The sequence below is a fragment of the Mirounga angustirostris genome, unplaced genomic scaffold, assembly GCF_029215605.1.
Source record: "Mirounga angustirostris isolate CCGP_5_RB_7025 unplaced genomic scaffold, mMirAng1.0.hap1 SCAF_8, whole genome shotgun sequence".
NCBI classification, from domain to species: Eukaryota; Metazoa; Chordata; class Mammalia; order Carnivora; family Phocidae; genus Mirounga; species Mirounga angustirostris.
The window spans coordinates 102,974,337-102,996,855 of record NW_026991716.1 but is presented as its reverse complement, the minus strand read 5'-3'; the positions used below and the strand labels follow the sequence as shown (position 1 = coordinate 102,996,855).

Below are 22,519 nucleotides of genomic sequence, written 5' to 3'. Positions count from 1 at the left end.
CTACTTCCACCTACCCTGCTAACCTCCATTCAGACTCTCTCCCAAGAGAGAGATACTGCATGGGTTAGTCAGACAGCATCCAGAAAGAGCATTCTTGCTGGACAGAGTTCTCTTGCCAGGCTCACGCAAGGTCACTGACTTGCCCAAGGATGGTGCCTTTATCAGTCCTTTGTCCAGTCAGCTGTTGGACAAATCATGAGAAATTGCCTGTAATAAAATAAAAGTAAAAAATAATAAAATTCCTCAGAAGGAGCGATCATCAGGCAGGCACTCAGAGCATCTAGGCCTATCCTTTAGAATGGGTAAACTCTTAGCTCAGTAAGGAGCAACGAGTGTGGATTTTTAGCTGTGTCAAAAGTATAAAGTGAAGGAGTAGTGATGGAATCAGACACTCCACTGTCTCCATTTTCAAACAGCACATACCAGGTCTTGATAAACATCAACCCTGATGAATATCAGGAGGCAAAAAACAGTGGTGCGGGTGGGCTTCAAGGGACAGGAGAATGTGAACAAGAGAGTGATGAAGAAGGAGAAAAGAGAAAGTATGTGTGTGCAGGGGAAGGAAGTCAAAGAATAAAAATACTGGCAGAAAATGTGAGCCAAGAAATGAAGGGATAAACCCAGGGAAAAGCAGAGAGGAGGAGAACGGTCCTAAGGGAAGGGACGTGAAGTAAGAATGCTTGACTCCAACATCCCAACATCACAATCGCTCCATTTTCATCTTTCCCAACCAACCTCGGCGTCAAGTGGAGGTAAAGACAGAAGGCAAGGGTCTGTGTTGGCTTCTCACTCCCAGGTGCTGGTCACTTCCTGCCACTTACACTGTTCCTCTTCTCAGCTGAATCTATTTCTCTGCCATTAGAAACATCTCGTCGGTCGTGTGTTAATTAGAGGAAAACATAATAGCTTCTTGCCCTTTGCTATGCTCAGGAATCAAGGACATGATGAAGACATGGCTAACAGTGCAGAAAGAGATCAAAAACAAAAGGCTACTTCTCTCTCCTACTTTCCATTCTTCTTATGCTCCTACTCCCACCTCAGTTCTCTTAAATTTAGGGATTAGCAGAACAAACAGGTGCATTTATCAACTCCCTTGAAGGTGGACACACCAACACATTCAAGGCAGACATAGGGATTACAGCTGCAATAAAGGTGGGGTATCTTCACCCCCACCTCCTTTAAGGATAGTTTCTGTACAGTATCCCATTCAAAAGATTCACCTATCCAACCTCCAAAAATATTAAAAGTAATTAACACCTTTACTGTAGTCTTTCAAAGATGTCTGAGTCATTACATTTATAATATCCAGCAAAACTTCAAATGATCCCTCACTCCCTCCTTCTCCCAGGGCTTCACATAGCATGAAGAGCGCTTCCTTCACCCCTACTCCCAAATTCCCCAAAATCATTCCCCTCAAAACTAGCCTTTGTTGATTTGTTCTTTCTCCTTTCTTTCTCGGATCCAGTCTTTTTTTTTTATCCTGAAGAAATTTTCTGCTCTATCCATTTTCAATCAAGCAAATCGAGGTCACTTCTGTCTGTGACCAAGGACAAATACCTGTTGTCCCAATTCTGCACAAAGACCCCAGGATGACCCAGTCAAGGCCACACAGCAGAGAGGAAGGGGAGAAATGACAGGGTATTCCGATACAGGTTACAGTCTCCATCATAGTCATCATAATTTTTCATTTCCAGTCCCTGACCTTACAACTGTAGATGGCTTAGAGCACAGAAGACTTTTGTCCTATCCTTTTAGGTGGTACAGGCTCGGGAACAAAGGTCACTACTAGCAAGTTAGCTCAAAAGAAAGATCTTCTTCAAAACCTGGTTTGGGAAGCAAGAGGTTTTATTTCCATCTCAGCTTCACATTTATGCACCCCAACAAAAATTATGGCTCCGGCTTTCTGTTTTGTTTATGTGTTTGAGAAATCTTAACCGTGCAAGTAGTTTATTTGAGAAACTGTCTTCTTTCTAGTGCATTTGTCCTCTCTCCAGAGGATAAGTAGCAGGCCTTGTCTCCTTGGTGTCTTATACATGAACAAATAAGGCAGGAAAATATAACTGCTAGTCGAGTCTTTAGCAAGCTTACCAAAAAACCAGCTGGCTCAACTAAAAATTTTACCCAGTTTTCAGGGAAGACAAACTAGGTAAAGCAAAGCAAATAGTCGGGTTTACTAAATATGCCGTAAAAGATAATAAAAAGCATTTCATATTATTTTTTATTGGAAAATTTAAATCTATACCTAAAACTTTCAACTTAAATTCACTAAACTTAAATTCATCCACCCATCATCTTCATTTTTTTCCCTATAAAATAGGAAATTCCAAAGTTGTTCCTCTATCCTGTGGACCAAGTTTACTACTGATGAAAAACAAATCCATTGTCATAAGGGAAATAAGAATGTAGAGTAAAATTAACATTGTGAAGGTAGTGAAAAATCTACATAACTTTCCACATCCATTCTTCTCTTTAGACAGGACAAGAAGGAAGCTCACTACGGGCATGTGCACAGGGCCCTCTCCTCTTTCAGTTCATCATATTATATTTAGTTTTCAGAACTCACCAGATTTGCAGATTCCCACAACACAGGACAGCAGGAACCATTCCATGCTCATCCTGTCCTGAGTACTGTTTCTAAGTACTGAAGACACAGCAGTTCTTTTAGGCCTCCCAGACTCCCAGATTGTAGTTCCCTATCACAGAGGCACCACTGGCAGAATCCAGGATTGGTAGGGAGTCCCAGCAACATAGGTATTAAAATGCACATCAAAGCCAAGACTTTCCCACCGATGCAGGTGCTTACAGCTGCCGTAGGGCTAGGCCGCCATGTCCGCGTGCTACACTGGCCTCTGACCCAGGCACGCAGCAGGTCAGATCTCCCTGCTAGGCTGTGCGATTTGAAGGATGATGTTGCCATCATGCTTGTGACAGAGAAAGTGGTTTTTTCTAGCCCATAAAAACAGATCAGGATGTCCTGAAAGTCTTTTTGATAGCTTGTTTTGCCTTTAAAAAGGGGGGAAAAATATAGTTTACTTTTAAAGTTTATCATTATAAATACAACATACTTTTTTTTTAAGATTTTATTTATTTATTTGAGAGAGACAGAGAACACGAGCAAGGGGAGAGGCATAGGGAGAGAGAGAGAAAGGAATAAGCAGACTCCCCGCTGAGCAGGGAGCCTGATGCAGGACTCGATCCCAGGACCCAGAGATTGTGACCTGAACAGAAGGCAGACGCTTCACTGACTGAGCCACCCAGGTGCCCCCAACATACTCTGTTTTTTTTTTTAAGTTAAAATATACCCCCAAAAAAGAAGGCAGAAGAGAAATCCATATTGTTAACAAAAAATGATAAAGCCTGAGGAAATGTTTGTGATCAAAATTAGGTTAATTGACTAAAACAAGAAATAAAGTCACTGATTCTGCTTTTGCTTCCTTCATTTCACATTCAAATTGACAGAAATCAGATGGAAAGTCACCCTTCAAATACAACTGGTAACATTTTGGTATAATTCTTTGTAGCCTTCTCTGTGTGTGTTTTTATTTTTTTTTTTTTTTTTTTTTTTTTTTTTTTTTTTTTCTTTTTTCTTTTTTTTTTTTTAAAGATTTTATTTATTTATTTGAGAGAGAGAGAATGAGAGAGAGCACATGAGAGGGGGGAGGGTCAGAGGGAGAAGCAGACTCCCCGCTGAGCAGGGAGCCCGATGCGGGACTCGATCCCGGGACTCCAGGACCATGACCTGAGCCGAAAGCAGTCGCTTAACCAACTGAGCCACCCAGGCGCCCCTCTGTGTGTGTTTTTAAAATCGAAGTGGCAATACACCACGCAAACAGCTTTGCAGTCTTGCCAGTTTTTTAAGAACTCCCTAGATAATTGTCTCCAATTACAGCCCTCCACTGTTCTCAACTATGGTTCTCATTTCTTACTATTCTTTATAGTTTGGCCATGTGGTAATGTATCAGTAAATATAATACAGCTCAATTTTGCCTCAGTTTTGAACTCTATTTAATGAACTCATATTTCATGTATTCATTTGTGGCTTGTTTTCCCTCAGCCTTTCTTTCTGAGATTCACCATGTTGGTATATGTTACTCTAATTCATTCTCACTGCTGTACAATATTCTATCACACAAGTATTCCACCGTCTATATTAACCTTTCTACTGTTGATGGAATTGAGGTGGGCTTCTGTTTTCTTCTACTATGAACAATGCTGTGATGAATATCCTTGTACATGTCCTCTCCTGTCACATATTCTTATTTTTTCTTTTTCTTTTCCTTTTTTTTTTAGTGTAAAAACAATTCTCAGCTTGCAGACTGTACACAACTGACCTCAGGCTAGACTTAGCCCATGTACCATAGTCTACCAGCCTATACCCTGTACTAGACATGGGTATCCAGGTTTTCTATATCCTCTTGAGTCAATTTGATAGGTGACATTTTTCTATCTTTTAAAAAAAAATACAATTTTTATATCCATCCTACATCTTTACTCATAAGCACAATGCAATGTGGGTGTAAGCATTGTCCTGAAGTATTTGTCACAGCTCTATGAATGGATGGGTGAGATTATCACCTTGTTTTTCATGGTTGGCTAAAACTGAAGGCTATGCACACAATAATTTAAAAAACAAAGGAATCAAATGTGCAAACATCTCTATTTTTAGACATCCTATTATTATCTTGTGTCAGTTCTTCTGTTCATATCTATATTAATCAAGAAAATTATAATATTGGAAAAATCCTAGATTATAATTTATGAATTTTTGTGTATGTATATAAATAAAACAATTAGAATTAATCAGTGCCTGTCCTCCTAAATCTGTGCATTTCTAATGTTACAACCAGCATCTCAAAGTTGCAATCACATAGGATTAGCATCTGACAGTGCCTGGCTCACTTTGGGAGCTAAGCTAAAAATCAGTTCAATCCAGAAAACAGAACTTGGCCCCTCTCAAAAGCTAGAGCCAGAAGAGATCATTGCAGGCAAAGAGGACGTGTCTGGGAATCAAAATGCCTTATTTGCCCCCAATTTGAGTGGAAAGAACTTAAAGAAGAATTAATATCTGAATACAAAGGAAGAAAATAAGGTGAAATGACTAAACCTAGTCACACCACTGCAACAGAAGCCAGTTTTTCTGAGTGCTAGTCTAGGGACCTGCTCCACACACTCTGCTACCTTCTTAAGCCTTCTATGAGCTACAAGATCTATGACATGCAGAGGTTTATAAAATAAAATCTGTTCCCTGATCTGGGATGGAGTAAGAATTATAAATTCACAAACCAACTACATTAAAGAGAATTTGAAGAATGACTTAAACCCATTCAGTCTCAAATTACTTTTATTAAAACCCTCCAAGTAGTTGGTGACTTTCAGAATGTATTTGAAGGTAATATAATTCCTAGTGGATCCACAAATTGTATTAAAAATGATAAAAGCGGTGGAGGAGCAAGATGGTGGAGGAGTAGGAGACTTAAATTTTGTCTGGTCCCAAGAATTCAGCCAGATAGTTATCAAACCATTCAGAACACCTGAAACCCCAAGAGAAGACCAAAGAAAATAGCAGCAATTCTATGAACAGAAAAGTGGCCACTTTCTGGAAGACAAAATGACAAGATGGAAAAACTCACCTCAAAAAAAAAAAAAAAAAAGGCAGTACCGACTGCCATGACCTAATCAATATGGACATTAGTAAGATGTCAGAACTAGAGTTCAGAATGACGATTATAAAGATACTAGCTGGGCTTGAAAAAAGCATAGAAGATACTAGAGAATCCCTTTCTGGAGAAATAAAAGAACTAAAATTTAACCAAGTTGAAATCAAAAAGGCTGTTAATGAGGTGCAATCAAAAATGGAGGCTCTAACTGCTTTAGGATAAATGAGGCAGAAGAGAGAATTAGTGATATAGAAGACCAAATGATGGAGAATAAAGAAGCTGAGAAAAAGAGAAATAAACAACTCCTGGATCACGAGGGGAGAATTCGAAAGATAAGTGATACCATAATATGAAACAATATTAGAATAATTGGGATCCCAGAAGAAGAAGAAAGAGAGAGGGGGGCAGAAGCTATATTGGAGCAAATTATAGCAGAGAACGTCCCTAATTTGGGGAATGAAACAGGCATCAAATCCAGGAGGCACAGAGAACCCTCCTCAAAAATCAGTAAAAATAGGTCAACACCCTGACATCTAATAGTAAAACTTACAAGTCTCAAAGACAAAGAGAAAATTCTGAAAGCAGCTCGGGACAAGAGGTCTGTAACCTACAATGGTAGAAACATTAGATTGACAGCAGACCTATCCACAGAGACCTGACAGGCCAGAAAGGACTGACATGATATACTCAGAGCACTAAATGAGAAAAATATGCAGCCAAGAATACTATATCCAGCAAGGCTGTCATTGAAAATAGAAGGAGAGATAAAAAGCTTCCAGGACAAACAAAAACTAAAAGAAATTTTAAACCTGAAACCAGCCCTACAAGAAATATTGAAAGAGGTCCTCTAAGCAAAGAGAGAGCCTAAAAGTAACATAGACCAGAAAGGAATAGAGACAATATGCAGTAACAGTCACCTTACAGGCAAGGTTACTTCGATAGTTCATATCTTTCAATAGTTACCCTGAATGTAAATGGACTAAATGCACCAATCAAAAGACACAGGCTATCAGATTGGATAAAAAAAACAAGACCCATTGACATGCTGTCTGAGAGAGACTCATTTTAGACCCAAAGACACCTCCAGATTGAAAGTGAGAGGGTGGAAAACCATTTACCATGCTAATAGACATCAAAAGAAAGCTGGGGTGGCAATCCTTATATCAGACAAATTAGAATTTAAACCAAAGACTATAATAAATTAGGAAGGACACTATATCATACTTAAAAGGTCTATCCAATAAGAAGATCTAACAATTGTAAATATCTATGCCCCTAACATGGGAGCAGCCAATTATATAAGCCAATTAATAACAAAATGAAAGAAACACATCGACAACAATACAATAATAGTGGGGGACTTTAACACACACACTGAAATGGACAGATCATCTAAGCAGAAGATCAACAAGGAAATAAAGGCTTTAAATGACACACTGGACCAGATGGACTTCACAGATATATTCAGAACATTCCATCCCAAAGCTACAGAATACACATTATTCTCTAGTGCACATGGAACATTCTCCAGAATAGATCACATCCTGGGTCACAAATCAGGTCTCAACAGGTACCAAAAGAGTGGGATCATTCCCTGCATATTTTCGGACCACAATGCTTTGAAACTAGAACTCAATCACAAGAGGAAAGTTGGAAAAAACTCAAATACATGGAGGCTAAAGAGCAGCCTACTAAGGAATGAATGGGTCAACCAGGAAATTAAAGAATTAAAAAAATTTATGGAAACAAATGAAAATGAAAACACAACTGTCCAAAATTTTGGGATACAGCAAAGGCAGTCCTAAGAGGAAAGTATATAGCAATACAAGCCTTTCTCAAGAAACAAGGAAGGTCTCAAATATACCATCTAACCCTACACCTAATAGAGCTGGAGAAAGAATAGCAAATAACCCTAAACCCAGCAGGAGAAGAGAAATAATAATCAGAGCAGAGGGGTGCCTGGGTGGCTCAGTCATTAAGTGTCTGCCTTCAGCTCAGGTCATGAAACCAGGGTCCTGGATGAAGCCCCGCATTGGGCTCCCTGCTCAGCGGGAAGCCTGCTTCTCCCTCTCCCACTCCCCCAGCTTGTGTTCCTTCTCTTGCTGTGTTTCTCTCTGTCAAACAAATTAAAAAAAAAAAAAGATCAGAGCAGAAATCAATGAAATAGAAACCAAAAGAACAGTAGAACAGATCAACGAAACTAGGAGCTGGTTCTCTGAAAGAATTAATAAGATTGATAAACCCCTGGCCAGACTTATCAAAAAGAAAAGAGAAAGGACCCAAACAAATAAAATCATGAATGAAGGAGGAGAGATCACAACCAACACCAAAGATATACAAACAATTATAAGAACATATTTTGAGCAAATCTATGCCAGCAAAAAATCTGGAAGAAATGGGTGCATTCCTAGAGATGTATCAACTACCAAAACTGAACCAGGAAGAAATAGAAAACCTGAACAGACCCATAACCAGCAAGGAAATTGAAGCAGTAAGCAAAAATCTCCCAAAAAAGGAGAGTCCAGGGCCAGATGGCTTTCCAGGGAATTTCTACCAAACATTTAAAGAAGAATTAATACCTATTCTTCTGAAACTGTTCCAAAAAAATAGAAATGGAAGGAAAACTTCCAAACTCATTTTATGAGGCCACCATTACCTTGATCCCAAAACCAGACAAAGACCCCATCAAAAAGGAGAATTACAGGCCAATATCCCTGATGAACATGCATGCAAAATTTCTCACCAAAATACTAGCCAATAGGATCCAACAGTACGTGAAAAGGATTATTCACCAGGACCAAATGGGATTTATCCCTGGGCTGCAAGGTTTCTTCAACTTCTGCAAATCAATCAACATGATACAATACATTAACAAAAGAAAGAACAAGAACCATATGATCCTCTCAATAGATGCAGAAAAAGGTTTTGACAAAGTACAGCATCCTTTCTTGATCAAAACTCTTCAGAGTGTAGGGATAGAGGGTACATACCTCAATATCATAAAAGCCATCTATGAAAAACCCACAGTGAATATCATTCTCAATGGGGAAAAACTGAGAGCTTTTCCCCTAAGGTCAGGAACACGGCAGGGATGTCCACTATCACCACTGCTATTCAACATAGTACTAGAAGTCCTAGCCTCAGCAATCAGACAACAAAAAGAAATAAAAGGCATCCGAATCAGCAAAGAAGAAGTCAAATTCTCAGTCTTTGTAGATGATATGATACTTTATGTGGAAAGCCCAAAAGACTCCACCCCAAAACTGCTAGAACTCATACAGGAATTTAGTAAGTGCACAGAAATCAATTGCATTTCCATACACTAACAATGAGACAGAAGAAAGAGAAATTAAGGAATCAATTCCATTTGCAATTGCACCAAAAACCATAAGAAACCTAGGAGTAAACCTAACTAAAGAGGTAAAGGATCTGTGTTCTAAAAACAACAGAATACTTATGAAAGAAATTGAGGAAGACACAAAGAAATAGAAAAGCATTCCATGCTCATGGATTGGAAGAATAAATATTGTGAAAATGTCTATGCTACCTAGAGCCATCTCCACATTTAATGCAATCCCTATCAAAATACCATCAACTTTTTTCAAAGAAGTGGAACAAATAATCCTAAAATTTATATGGGACCAGAAAAGACCCCATATAGCCAGAGGAATGTTGAAAAAGAAAGGCAAAGCTGGTTGCATCACAATTCTAGACTTCAAGCTCTATTACAAGCTGTAATCATCAAAACAGTAGGGTACTGGCACAAAACAGACACATAGATCAATGGAACAGAATAGAGAGCCCAGAAATAGACCCTCAACTCTATGGTCAATTAATCTTTGACAAAACAGGAACAAATGTCCAATGGAAAAAAGACAGTCTCTTCAACAAAGCGTGTTGGGAAAATTGGACAGCCACATGCAGAAGAATGAAACTGGATCATTTCTTTACACCGCACACAAAAACAGACTCAAAACGGGTGAAAGACCTAAATGTGAGACAGAAATCCATCAAAATCCTTGAAGAGAACACAGGCAGCAACTTCCTAGAAACATTGCCAAAGGCAAGGGCAAAAATGAACTATTGGGACTTCATTAAGATAAAAAGCTTTTGCACAGCAAGAGAAACAGTCAACAAAACCAAAAGACAACCAACAAAATGGGAGAAGATATTCACAAATGACATATCAGATAAAGGGCTAGTATCCAAAATCTATAAAGAACTTATCAAACTCTACACCCAAAAAACAAATAATCCAATCAAGAAATGGGAAAAAGACATGAACAGACATTTCTGCAAAGAAGACATCCAAATGGCCAACAGACACATGAAAAAGTGCTCAACATCGCTTGGCATCAGGTTAATACAAATCAAAACCACAATGAGATACCATATTCACACCAGTCAGAATGGCTAAAATTAACAAGTCAGGAAATGACAGATGTTGGCAAGGATGCAGAGAAAGGGGAACCCTCCTACACTGTTGTTGGGAATGCAAGCTGGTGCAGCCACTCTGGAAAACAGTATGGAGGTTCCTCAAAAAATTGAAAATAGAGCTACCCTATGACCCAGCAATTGCACTACTGGGTATTTACCCCAAAGATACAAATGTAGTGATCCGAAGGGGCACCTGCACCCCAATGTTTATAGCAGCAATGTCCACAATAGCCAAACTATGGAATGAGCCTAGATGTTCATCAACAGATGAATGGATAAAGAAGATGTGATATATATATACAATGGAATATTATGCAGCCATCAAAAAATGAAATTTTGCCATTTGCCATGACATGGATGGAACTAGAGGGTATTATGCTAAGTGAAATAAGTCAACCAGAGAAAGACAAGTATCATATGATCTCACTGATATTAGGAATTTGAGAAACAAGACAGAGAATCATAGAGGAAGGAGGGAAAAATTGAAACAAGATGAAACCAGAGAGGGAGACAAACCATAATGGACTCTTAATCTCAGGAAACAAACTGAGGGTTGCTGGAGTGGAGGGGGGTGGGAGGGATGGGGTGGCTGGGTGATGGACATTGGGGATGGTATGTGTTATGGTGAGTTCTGTGAATTGTGTAAGACTGATGAATCACAGACCTGTACCCCTGAAACAAATAATACATTATACGTTAATTTAAAAAAAAACAAACGATAAAAGTTAGGGTACCTGGGTGGTTCAGTTGGTTAAACATCTGACTTCAGCTCAGGTCATGATCCTAGGGTCCTGGGATTTGGGTCCCATCTGGCCTCGCGCTCAGCAGGGAGTTGGCTTGTCCCTTTCCCTCTCCCTCTGCCCCTCCCCCCTTCATGCTCTCTCTCTCTCTCTCTCTCTCTCTCTCTCAAATAAATATATAAGATCTTTAAAAAAAATAAAAGTTAGGGGCACCTGAGTGGCTTAGTTGGTTAAGTATCTGACTCTTGATTTCGTATCAGGTCATGATCTCAGGATTGTGAGATCGAGCCCAGAGTAGGGCTCCATGCTGGGTGTGGAGCCTGCTTAAGATTCTCTATCTCCCTCTCCTCTGCCCATACCCCTGCCTCACTCTCTCTCTAAAAAAAATAAGAAAAAAGAAATAGATAAAAGTTGTACATATTTGTGAACTGAGAAATGAGCATGTATAAAAGGAAAATGATAACTCTGTTCTACTAAAGACATTATGCTAATTTAAAATAACACCAGCCTAGGTCAAGTTAAATAGGTGCAAAACTGGTCCATGAGACAGCACCTTTAACGATCTCTATAAATTAATTTTTAAATAAATAATTCACAGGTTTCACAGTCATAATTTTAAGAATTTTAAAATAGTGTACTGTATTAGAAATGCAAAGGTATATTTATTAAAGTACAATATTTGGTAAGAAAATTTTACTACAATTCATGTTAAATGGTTTAAAACAATAATTTATCATTATCGCTCATAGTTCTAGGGGTTACCTGGGCTGAACTGAGTGATTCTCACTTGGAGTGTCTTACGAAATTGCACCCAGTTGGTTGCTGAGTCTAGAGGCAGCTAAAGGTTCAACCCAGTTAGACAGCCATGATGGGTGGATGTCAATTGGGAGCTCAGATGCAGCTGTCAATTGGAGTGCCTTCATGTGGTCTTCCCTATGGCTTTAGCTTCTCACAGAATGGCAGCCAATTTCCAAGAAAGTATCCCAAGAGCAAGCATTCCAAAAGACAAAAAATGAAAGTTGCCAGATTAATTAAGTGTTCTGCCCAGAACAGGTGCATCATCTTGCTTCCACTTTAACCTGTTGGTCAAGCAGTTACAGGGCCAAATCTGACTCAAGGGGACAGAGAAATAGACTCTACCTCTTGATATAGCAATAGAGAAGAGCATGTGAATTAAGAAATATTATTTGGGGCACCTGGGTGGCTCAGTCGGTTGAGCATCCAACTCTTGGTTCCCTTGGTTTGGTCTCAGGTCATGATATCAAGGGCGTGGGATTGAGCCCCACAACAACACAGTGTCTGCTTGAGATTCTTTCCCCTCCTCCCTCTCCCTCCCCCACTACTCCTCCCCCTGCTCACGTTCCCTCTAAAATAAATAAATAAATAAATAAATAAATAAATAAGTAAGTAAGTAAATAAGTAAATCTTAAAAATATATATTATTTAAGCCATCTTTGGAAAACACATCTGTCACAACTTGTTACTAAGTTGTGTAAAACAAAGGTTGCCTCATTTAGTACTAATAACTAGCATTTATTAAGTATTAGTTAGGTGTCAGTCATTGCTCTAAATATGGATTAGTATGGACATAGAATGTATTATTTCACTTAATTCTCAAAAATAAGCTTAGGAGGAAATTCAAGATTGTCTAAAATCATGCCTTTAGTTTCTGTGTATGTGTAGGGCAAGAGGAATATATCACTATGATAAATATTAAAAATTTTATGTTATAAGGTACTGAATTAAATTATGGTATTCATAATTAAAGTGTTTTTAAGTAATAATTCATGCAGATTTACCTAAAAATCAATAGGTACCATCATAGAAAAATTATCAAATTGTTTCTTTTAATTTTGTAATTTATTGTTCTTACAGAAGGAATAGTCACTCATTGTAACCAGTAAAATGATGAAAAAAAAAAACCTTTCACTCCCATGAACAGCAATGTATATTGACAGCTGGTGTGAATCTTTCCACACCCTTCTCCATTATCTCATAAATATATACACTAATTTATGACACATAAGGTTTTGTTGTTTGTTTTTACAGCAAATGGGGTTCTATTATGCTACTCTCAAATTGTTTTTGCAACATTACATTATGGATATTCTTTCAGGTCTATAATTATAGTCCTAATTAATTCTTTTTAAGAATTGTGTGATATTATATAGAGTAAATGTATCATAATTTTTTCAACTGATCTATTAGATTATTTCAAACCAAAATTGAAAAGTGAAATAATCTCTTCAGATAGGAGAAGCACATACAACAAAATGCTCAGTGGATAGATATAAAATGAAATAATATATCATGTTCTAACACTTCAGTGCAAAAATTATTATATATATAACTCTGCTATTTAATATTTAATATTCAGGTAGAACAACTTACTTTACACCCAAAAACAAAAGTACATTCATCACAGCTTTATAGAATTATATTTTTAATCACTGTATTTGAAGTACAATTAATGTTTAACATGCACTCAAAACACCATCACAATAAAGATAATGAACATAACCATTTCTCCCAAAAGTTTCCTCATCCCTTTTGTAATTCCTTCATGTTGCCAGATTTATCCTTAAGTAAGTGATATTTTTGATGACATTTTCAATGGCATTGTTTAATATCAATTTCTGATTGTTCATTCCTGATATATAGAAATACATTGATTTTTATATCAATCTTGTATTCTACAATCTTGCTAAGCTCACTTACTACTCTCAGTATCTTTTTTGTATATTTTATAGGATTTTTTTACATGGTGATCATGTTGTTTATGAGTAAAGACAATTTTTCTTCTTCCTTTCCAATCCTTATTGTCTGATTAGAACCTCTAGTAGAATGTTGAATACAAATGAATGGTAAGCAAAATTCCTTGAGTTGTTGGGGGGAATGCAAGTAGTCTTTCATCATTATGTATGTATGTTAGGTAAGTGTTTCATGAATGCCCTTTATCACTTTGAGGACCTTTCCTTTCTCAGTTTGCTGATATCTTTTTATCAGGAATGGATGTTGAATTTTGTGAATTTCTTTTCTGCGTCAATTAAGATGACCTTATAGTTTTTTTTCTTTTTAGTCTGTGTTATGCACTGAATGTTTGTGTCCCCTCAAAATTTATATGTTGAAGCACTACAACCCCCAATGTGACTGTTGTTGGAGTTAGAGTCTGTAAGGAGGTGATAAAGGTTAAGAGAGGTCATAAGAATGGGGCCCTAATCTGATAGGACTGGTGCCCTTATAAGAAGAGGAAGAGATACCAGACCTCTCTTTTTTGCCGCATAACGACAGAGAGAGAAGGCAACCATCTTCAAGCTAGGAAGAGGGTCCTTACCAGAAAGGGAATTGGCTAGCACCTGGATCTTGAACTTCCTAGCCTCCAGAACTGTGAGAAATAAATTTCTGTTGTATAAGCCACCCAATCTATGGTATTTTGTTATAGAAGTACAAGCTGATTAAAATGGTCTGTTAATATGTTGACTTGCCTTCGTTAATTTTTAAATGTTAAGGTTGGCTTAAACCTTGCACTCCTGGGATAAACACCATGATGTATTATCATTTTTATATATTGTATGATCAACTGGCTAAAATTTTCCTAAGAGTATTTTCATAGGATATTAGTCTATAGTTTTCTTGTCTTGTAACATCTTTGTCTGCTTTTGGTTTCAGAATAATATTAGCCTCATAGAATGAGTTAGGAACTATTCCTTTGCCCCCAGTTTTCTTAAACAATTTGTGTAGAATTTATACCATGCCTTCCTTAAATGTATAATTCATCAGTAAATTCATCTAAGCCAGGAATTTTCCTTGTGGGAAGGTTTAAACTACAAATTCATTTTTAAGGCAAATATAGGAGTAGTGAAATTATCTATTTTTTCTTGAGTGAACGTTGGTAGTTTGTGTTTTTTAAGGAATTTAAACATTTCATGTAAATGGTCAACTGTATTGTTATAAAGTTCTATCTGTAGAATCTATCGTGATATCAATTCTCACATTCCTGGAGTTTATATCTTCTATCATTACCTTGACCAGTTTAGCTGGAGATTTATCAATTTTATTGATCTCACAAATAAACTTGTCATACCATTGATTTTCTCTACTGATTCTCTATTTTCTAATTCATTGTTTGCCTCTCTAATCTTTATTATTTTCTTTCTTCTACTTTGTGTTTCATTTACTGTTAGCTGAGGTCCTTGATTTAAGACCTTTCTTTTGTCTAATATAAATGTTTTATGCTAGAAATTTCCCTCTAATTACTAGAATAGCTACATTCCACAATTTTTTGTTTGATATTTTAATTTTCATTCAGTTCAAGATATTTTCTATTTTCTTTGATTTCTTTTTTGATCTATGGGTTATGTAGAAGAGTTATTTTTTTCCAAATATTTAGGGATTTTCAGTGTCTTTCTGTTTTTACTTCTAACTTAATTCTACTGTGTTCAGAAAACACACTTTGTATAATTTGAATTCTTTTAAATTTATTGAATTTAGTTGTTTTCTGGTGCAGAATATGGCCAATCTTAGTAAATATTCTCTATACACTGGAAAAGAATGTGTGTGCTGTTGTCTACTAGATTGTTATATACATGTCAATTAGATCAAGTTGATTGACAGTGCTGTTCTAGTCTTCTATATATTTTCTAATTGTCTATTTTTTTCTACCAGTTAATGAAAGAGGAGTTAAAATATTTCTAAATATAATTGTGGATTTGTCTTTTTCTCATTGCAGTACTATCAGTTTTTGTTTTATGTATTTTGAAGTTTTGTAACTAGATACATAAATATTGAGGATTGTTATGTCCTCTTGATGAATTAATACTTCTTTATTCTTCATGATATTCCTTGCTCTGAAATCTCTCTGAAATAATATAGTCAGTCTAGCTTTCTTTTGATTAGTCTTCACACGATTTATCTTTTTCCATCCTTTTCTGTTCAACTTATTTGTGTCTTTGTATTTAAAGTGTGTTTTTTATAAGCCACAGGTAATTGGGCCTTGCTTTTTATCAGATGATCTCTGCCTTTGAATTGGAATATTTAGACCATTTACATTTAATGATTATTGATGGGGTTGGTTTTAAATCTACCATATTGCTATTTGTTTTCTATTTTTCACATATGCTGTTTGTTCCCCTTCTCCTCTTTCTCTTTTGAATTAACTGGTTTTTTTGTGGTCCCATTTTATCTCCTTTGTTGCTTATTGGCTATAATTTTTTTTTTTTAGTGGCTGTTTATGGCTTATAGTATACATTTTTAAATTATCACTTTACCTTCAACTACTATTTTACCACTTCACATGTAGTATAATAATCTTAAAACAACATACTTTCATTTTTCCTATCCCTGTTTTAGTGCTATTGTTGATGCATGTTTTTCTTCTATATATGTTATAAACTCCAAAAACTATTATTGTTATTTTTGCTTAAGTCAATTTTTCAAAGTCTTACATAAAAAATGAAGTATTTTATATGTAGCCATATAAATATCATTCCCAGTACTCTTTGTTTCTTTGCATAGATCCAAGTTTCTATCTGCTATAATTTTTCTTCTGCCAGAAGAACTTCCTTTACAAGTGTAAATCTGATTACATTACTCTTCCACAAAAACTCTTCAATGGATTCCAATCACACTTAATATAAAACCCAAAATTCTAACCCATGACATACTGAATTCTAGATGATCTGGTTCCAGGCTACCCTTCAGATTTAATTTCTCCTCTCACTCATACCTTAAGTTTTCTTCAGTCAGCCTGGCCCCCTGCCAAGTACATGCTTTTCTCAAAGCTTTTATAGTTGCTCTACCCTTTATTTGGGCAGCTCTTTCCCCAATTTTTCACTTGTCCTGCTCTCTCATTCCATGGAAATCTCTCCTCCAATATCATCTCATCAGAAAGGACACACACACATTTCATTTCTTATGCTTTATATTACTGTATTTCTTTTCAGAGCACATAATACCGCTTGAAATCATATTATGTTTTTGTTGATTATCTCTTAGCTCCATCATTAGAATTAGGTTCCATGAAGATAAGAACTTTGTTTTGTTCACCCACATATCTCCAGGGCTTTGAACAGTGGTGGCTGACACATAGAACTGGCTTAGAAAAAAATTGCCCATCAGCAACTGCCTGAGTTGATTCTGATAACCATTATTATCTTATGTCAAACAAATTCTGAAAAAGAGGATTTAGAGTAGGCTGGATTCTGGAAAGAATTCAGGAATAATACACAAGTTTGGCGATCTTGAAATTGCAATTCCTTTTCTATTAATCTAAATAAGCTAGCTTTTAATTTCAAAGCTATAATTAAGGTTCCACCTCAGGTCAATAGAGGGTAAAGAACAAAGGACAAGAGAGTCCTTTTTCTTCTTAATTGTCCCTCATCCTCCCAAAAACCTCCACATTTATTGAGTATACAAAGGCATTAGGAAGGAGAGAAAGGAGGGGAGGATGAAATGCCAAATTTCCTTGGAAGAAGGAAGGAGCTGCCAACCTACCCCTACTCCCACCATCATAGCCTGAGAGCTTCAAACAGATTTGAGTCCAAGGATTTGGGAAGTGGATAAAGTTTGTGAAGCTGCTCCATGTTTGAGAGGCTTGTTCAATTATTTTATCCACTCAACTGGCTATGAATTAAGTGATGACCCAGCTGAAGGACCTAGCACCAACGTCTTCAGTACATGGCATCTACACCCATTATTTCTGTGCTCTGGGTACCCTGCTAAGACAAAGGGATCTTATTTAGAGTTATAGTATTAGTCCCTAATTTATGCTTAATATTTTTGGCTTACACCATTCTCAGTCATAATTTTCTATGACTTATAGAGATGAGTTTATGCTGTATAAATTCTAATGCAAATAACTTCCTATTTTTTATTTTTTTCACCCACAAAAATATCCATACTTATAATCAGAGGAAAGACCATTATAAACTACTATGATAGTAAATTTGGGGTAGGGTTCCATAAGCAAGAATTATCTCCCAAATTCCTTTTACCACACCATGTTTTCATAATTTACGTATTTCAGAAGTATTATGCAAAATAACTGCAAGAAATAAAGATACCATTGGAATCCATTTTTTCCTATGCTCCAGGAATATTCATGATTACAATAAGAATTAGATATTTTGACTACCCTAGTCTTTGTTTATACAGAAATTGTCTAAAACTATTCCTATACAATCCACAGTTCACTCATGAGATTATTTTGAAGACTAAAAAATAACGTATGTGAAGAATTTAACATATAATAGGCAGTAATAAATATTAGGTATTGTTGATTAATAAATGATGGTTTTCCATGTACATAAACTTATCTTATGCAAAATATTATAAAATGATTCTCAAGGCACTCCTTCCAGTTTTCACAAACCTAAATTACAAGGAATTGCTAGTCAAAACAATATATGATACACAATGGAGGACAATAGAATAAAGTACTTTTTTTAGGTACAAAAAGAATTTTATTATTTCCTCAGTTTATTCTACAGTGAGAGATTAATAGAAATATCTTTCATTCATCCAAAAGCACATCCTGAGCATCTAATATAATATAGACCAGGTGCTGGAACATAGTAGCAAACAACACAGGCAGTTTCCCTGTTCCCATTGAGGTTGCAACCTATCATGAAAGAAAAATATTAAGTGAATGACTTACAAATGTGATGAATATTAATAAGGAGAAATGCAAGCAAGTAATTGGCTTTTAAACTAAAGTCCATCTGGATCGGGAAAGGATTCTTTGAGGAAATGACATGACTTGCTATTTTACCTAAATATATAAAATTTCATGCCTTTAGGGATTTTTAAATACTGCATCTGAACTGAAATTTCAAACTTACATATGTGGTTATAATTGTACTAAAGTCATTTTGTACAGTAGTTAGATACTGCAGTTGCCACCTGATTATGGTTTATAATTAAAGTTACCTTGGAAAACTCCTTAAATTACCCCCTAAAATTCAGTGTGTATTGTAATATTTATATGTTATTGATAATATTGAATTTTAACTGAGCCTTGTGCTCCTGAAAAACAGCAAAGGTTAAGAAATCCCTGTTCCTTTGTGTTCCAGGAAATGGAAGGGTAAAGAAGGACCCTTCCCCCCATGACTTAAATAAGAATTACAGATGGCCCCCAGTTACCCAGAGGGAGACCAGACAATGTCCCTCCAAATTCTCATTCTTTGCTTCATAAATGATCAGCAGAACTGCTCATCCCACTGATCAATGTGAACAGAATGCTTCTTAACCAAACTTTGGTTAAACCCCTCTTCTTTCCCAAGGTTCCTGAACTGGGGTTCACTCTCATCCTGAGCCAGCACACAACCCTCCTCAAACAGGCTGGTGTCAGGGTAAAACATTCTCTGAACTACCATCAGATCATGACACTCATCCACTTAACCCCACCTAATTCTTTCCAGCCTATTCCTCTCTATAAAATAAAAACCAACCTTTTTTGCCTCATCTTGAGAAGCTTGCCTTCCACATCTCACAATAATCCTTTCAGATAAAGTCCTTACTAATCCAGATTTGTTTTTTATTTGACACTAAACACTGGACACCAATACAGTATCTCTCAATAAGTACAGTACAACCAGGTTTGACACCAGCATTTGAAGAGTTTAATGTTTTCTCACTTTGTTGGTAATGGGGCATGAAAAATACATGCCTTTGGACACTATAATCACAAAGCAAGATCCTGGCTTCATAAGAGCTCTGAGAGTAACTGAGATTGAAGTAACAGCACAGGCCTGTCTTCCCTTCACCCCCACCCTTTTCATGCCAAAATATGTGCTCACTGAGTGGGATGGCTGGTGGAACCCCCCCACCCAGATTTTTTTTTTCTTCCTTTTCTTTGTCTTTTTTTCTTTTTTGGCCTGATACATATAGTTGAATTCAGGTAAGTGAAATGCAAGTGGATATGTCTTTTCCATACTCTAAAACACTACAACAGAAAGGGAGATAAAAGAAAGAAAATGTAATGAAATCTCATCTATCAGGAACCCTTTGAGGATGTGTCACTCTGAAATGTTGAAGATTTGCTCACTTAAATCTCTTGATAGAAATCTTTCTGAATCGTATTGCATATTTTATTGCTTTCTTCAACAAAGTACTCTAAATATAACTTAACCTTTTCTTAAATGATGTACGATCACCATTATTTGGAAATAAAATTCCACTCTAGTGTAAAGTCATGATGCCTGCCTGGCCTGCTGTGGTACATAGGACTGTGTGTTGCTGAACTTCCTGTGTTCTTTCTCCTTCTTCTCCTCCCTTCTTCTTCCTTCTTCTTTTGTGGCTACTGTCTCCTTTCTGTTGTAAAAGGTCCAAGATTTTTTTTCACCTCTGTCATTTTATTTGCCTGTGACAGAAACTCTTCCCCTTTCAAATGCTGCTTTTTATATGCTTTAGATTTGGAAAGAGGTGGAGGAAAGAAAGAAATTTCCATACTTCTATGACCTGTTCCAGAGTGTTCCAACTCTCAGGGAGGGCTCCAGGAGCTTTTCTATATAAGAGACTATTTATCTATGAGTAAATTCTGTAAACTTTGGCATTTTGATCTTGTTGTTCCCACCTTGGCTGTGCAGAGCTCCCTTTATTTCCTGACTTCCAGCCATGTTCCAAATGTCAAAAAAAGTAAAATATACAGAAAAGAACATCTTAGAAGAGCATGGTGATGATGGGTTGAAAGCTGTATTTTTAGAGAATTTGAAGGAGCAGGCTGACAGATCATGTGAAATGATTTTTTGGAAGGACCAATTCCCTCTTAAGTAATACAATTTCCAAATCCATATTTTTTAATAGATAGATCTGGAAATGTGATTTAATGGAAAATAATCCCAGACTTGGAGCAAAGTTCTTGGTTCAAACTAAAGACCTGCCATGTATTAGCTGTGTAACCTTAAATAAGTGATTTACCTACACTAATTTTTAGTTTCTCAACTATAAAATAAGAATAGGAATACTTGCACTACACATATGACAATGCTGCTGTCAAGATCAAAAGTAGTAATATTTTCAAAGTGGCTTATAAACTGTAACAGTATTAAAAGTAAATGGTCTATCTAACACCGCCTGTCGTGGACAAAGTATTCACAAGTTTTCTGTGACTCAAGCCTATCATAACCTCCATGGCAGTTTCCCTAAATTCCCTGATGATACAAGCAGCTAGGGCAGTGTTTCTCAAATATTAATTGACACAAATCATGTTAACATGCGTCGTGAAATGCAGATTCAGATTTGGAGGGCTGGTGATCAAATGGAGATTTTCTTAACAAGCTTCCAGATTAGGCAAATGCAAGCCACCTGGAGGCAGTTTGCTCCTGGCCTGGTAGTTGGTAGAACTGCAAAATCCCCAGCCTCACCCAGACCTATAGAAACAGAATCTACATTTAGCAAGACGACCTGGGATTTGCATGCACCTTAAAGTTTGAGAAGCACTTTCATAATTTATAATAGTGATTCTCAAAGTGAGAAATGAAAATTCTCAAACCCTCCTCCACCCAGACTGCAGAGGTCAAAAACTTGGAGATTAGAAACAGTCTAAGCCTACTCATATTGCAAAAGAATAAAAAAGCTTGTTCTGAGGAGAATGCTAAGTGTATGGCTGAGCAACCACTTGATAAAGAGATCATAGATGTGGCTCCTGGATTTCATTGGTCATCTCAGCAGAAGCAAGGAATAAAGATGGGATTATACCAGTAGAGATACTGCCAGTTTGGACCAAAAGGGGCAGAGAAAGTGGAACAGAATGAAGAAAGGCTGTTCAGACTTCTTGGATTCTATAGGATGGAACCATAGAGCTATTCAGCTGTAGACATACTTTATCCTTTGAGAAAAGAGAAAAAGGGTCCTAAAGGTGATTCAGATATCATCAGGGTCACTAACTCAATTTCAACAAGTCAGATGGCCTCTGCCTGACATGAGGATGTGACCCCTGATTAGGGTCTGGAAGGCAGGGCATCAAACTGGAGAGAAATATTCTTGAGATTTAAGATCTAATAGAATTTGCCCTATGAGGTTTTGGACTTGCTTGGGATCCATCATCCTTTCCTTCTTTTTCTCCTTTTTGGAATGAGAATGTTTATCCTATGCCTGTCCCATCACCATACTTTGGAAGGACATAACTTGTCTGGTTTCACAGGTTCACAGTGAGAAAGAGGAATTCTGCCTCAGGATGAATCATACCTCGCATCTCACCCATATCTGATATAGATGATATTTAGGTGAGACTTCAGACTTTAGACTTTGAAGTTGATGCTGGAATGAATTAAGACTTTGAGGGCTGTTGGGATGGAATAAGTATGTTTTGCATGTAATAAGGACATGAATTTTGGGGTACCAGGGGAAAAATGCTACGGACTGAATTGTGTCCCCCAAATTCATTTGTCGAAGTCAGTCAGTGTGACTGTATTTGGAGATAGGGTCTTTCAGAGGTACTTAAATTAAATGAGGTCTTAAGAGTGGGGCCCTAATCTAATAGCATTTGTGGTCAGAGGGAGAGATCCCCCCTCTACGTGTATCTGCACCAAGTAAAAACCATGTAAGAACACAATGAACATTCAGCTGTCTGAAAGCTAGGAAGAGGGCCGTCACCAGGAATTGAATCAGCCAACACCTTGATCTTGGACTTTCCAGTCTCCAGAATTGTGAGAGGTAAATAAAAATCTGTGTATAAGCCATCCAGTC

At 36.9% G+C, this 22,519-nt stretch overlaps 1 pseudogene; it reads left to right on the top strand.

Moving 5' to 3' along the window:
• Positions 1 to 378: 378 nt before the first annotated feature.
• Positions 379 to 22,519, top strand: part of LOC123836511 (large ribosomal subunit protein uL6-like) — a 32,331-nt pseudogene continuing 10,190 nt past the window's right edge.